Raw genomic sequence first — 2,229 nt, 5'->3', positions numbered from 1 at the left:
ATGTAACACCCTACCACACAAAGCTTTACGCTTAAGTCGTAAAACAGAGGTGATGTGGTATTACGACCTCTAAAATGAAATAAGTACATATAATAGCAGAAGAGTTATAATATGCTAGGAGCCTTGAAGAAAAGGGGGAAATAAAAATCGCACAATAAAGGTGCAACGCTCAAGGAACGAGTTAACTTACGTGCTAAGAAAACCATAACTATCAAACATAAGCTAACAGAAGTGGGAATAGAGTGCCAAAGATACAAAATATCAAGCTCCTAACTCAGCCTGCGAAGTCAAGACTGACCGGAGAATATTTACACATATATACATACATATCCAAAACCCAAAAGTACATATACACAATCTTGCCTCTCCATAAACCTCTAAGAGGATAAAAAAGAACAAGTTATGCGGAGAGAAAGCCAAGTATATATATATATATCAAATCGCTCAATGGGGTACCATTCTCGGGAATTTATAAGTGCCTGGTCACCCTTACGTCGTAGGGTCAACAGAGTATCGAGTTTCAACCTGGAACAAGTGGTGGCAAGCCACTGCGTCTACCTAGGGAAACTCGTGTCTCAGATAATTCAAATTCATAAGCCATATGAATAATTCATTCATCATTCATCAATATCTAAGCCATTCTGAATTTCATCATCATTCGTTAATCCATATCTCATTTCCAAATTCATTCAAAAATCACATTTCAAAGTCAATCCTCATCATCCTTCTTTCCATTCCATTAATCAACGATCCCAATCCAAAACATAAGTCTTTCTTTTTAAATAAATCAATCTTAAAACATATAATGTTTAAAACCTAATCTTTTTAAATAATTACTTCAAACGAAACTTCCAATTTTATAAAATTTCGACAGCATCTCCTCTAAAACTCGGACTCTGCCACCCTTTTCGAGTCCCATCCGAAACATTTTTCAAACCTTTCTCAACCATTTCTAAGTCTCAATCATTTTTCAAAATTTATCCAGTTCCAATATCAAATTATTTTCAAATTGAATCACTTCCAATAATAAATCTTTTCTTCAAAATCAAACCACCTCCAATATTAAATAATTTATAAAATCAAACTAATTTAAAACCAAACCACTTCCAAAAATCCATTCATTTTCATATCTCAAGTCATTTCAAAAACGGACTCAGTTACATTAGCAAACTAACTCTAAGACCAGAAAAAAGGACCCACAATTAATAACATCAAATCAAATAACATTACAAACCACTCTTTTATCAATAACCACACATCACTGAAGCAATTAATAATTCAATACAGCAACAGCCACATCCATAGGACAAACGTAATCACAGAAATATATTTTTCCCATCAATATCTATTTATAACAATCCTGTAAGATAAAATTAAGTTTTAGGAAAAACCCTACCTCGATAAGTCGAAACACATAGCCCAAACGCCTCACAGAGTTTCTTTCGCTTCAACCCGAATTGACGGCAACCAAAACCTCGGCTCTGCTTGCTCTCTCAAAAGCAGAAACAGCTTCAAACGCCACAAATAAACTCGGATTCTAACTCCTAAAACCATTAACGTTGCAAATACTTTATTACACGGAACAAAACACTAACGCAGAGACTTTCGACACAGAAATACTTACTGAACTAGGGAAACAAAGCAGCCGCGAACTCCGAGCACGACCTGCAAGCATCGATATACAACCCTATGACAGACAATGCCACAACACCTCAGCGTAAAATAATAGAATACTGACTGAAAGGCTTTTCGAAACGAAAACGCGCACCGCAACAAAGGAAAAGCGACTAAATCGAGTAGCGGCAGCTCCGATGGTGGTCCCGGCAACACCCATGCCACACCCAGTGACCAAAACGGCGGCGACGGTGCAGCAGTTCAGAACAACAAGCGGCGGCGGCGGACGACGACAGTGCGTTCTCTAGTGGCCGCAGCAGCAGGGTTTCGGGCGGCAGAAGCGGTGGTGGCTGGCGCGGGTCTCTCCTTTCTCTCCTCTTCTCCCGTGCTTTCTCTCTCTCTCTCACTCTGTGCGACCCGACGGCTTCCCTCTGACGACACGGTGGTGGCAGACACGGCTGGAGGATAGGACGACCGCGGCTGGCTTTGCGTTGGACAGCGGCAAAGACGCGGCGGCTCCAAGCCCGCGACCTCCCCTCACTCGCGAGCCATCTCTCTTTGTGATGTCAACGGCGACGGCGACGTGGTGAGGATGAACGACGATGGGGAACAGAA

At 41.0% G+C, this 2,229-nt stretch overlaps 1 long non-coding RNA gene across 1 annotated transcript in view; it reads right to left on the bottom strand.

Moving 5' to 3' along the window:
* The window catches only part of LOC110264483, a 2,451-nt gene extending 943 nt beyond the window's left edge, over nt 1–1,508 (bottom strand). Inside the window, exon 1 of the long non-coding RNA XR_002350664.1 lies at nt 1,397–1,508. This is a non-coding gene — a long non-coding RNA (uncharacterized LOC110264483). The remainder of the gene's footprint in view (nt 1–1,396) is intronic.

The sequence above is a fragment of the Arachis ipaensis genome, chromosome B07, assembly GCF_000816755.2.
Source record: "Arachis ipaensis cultivar K30076 chromosome B07, Araip1.1, whole genome shotgun sequence".
Lineage (NCBI taxonomy): Eukaryota > Viridiplantae > Streptophyta > Magnoliopsida > Fabales > Fabaceae > Arachis > Arachis ipaensis.
The sequence above is the reverse complement of the archived record's forward strand: the minus strand, read 5'-3'. Positions and strand labels throughout refer to the sequence as shown.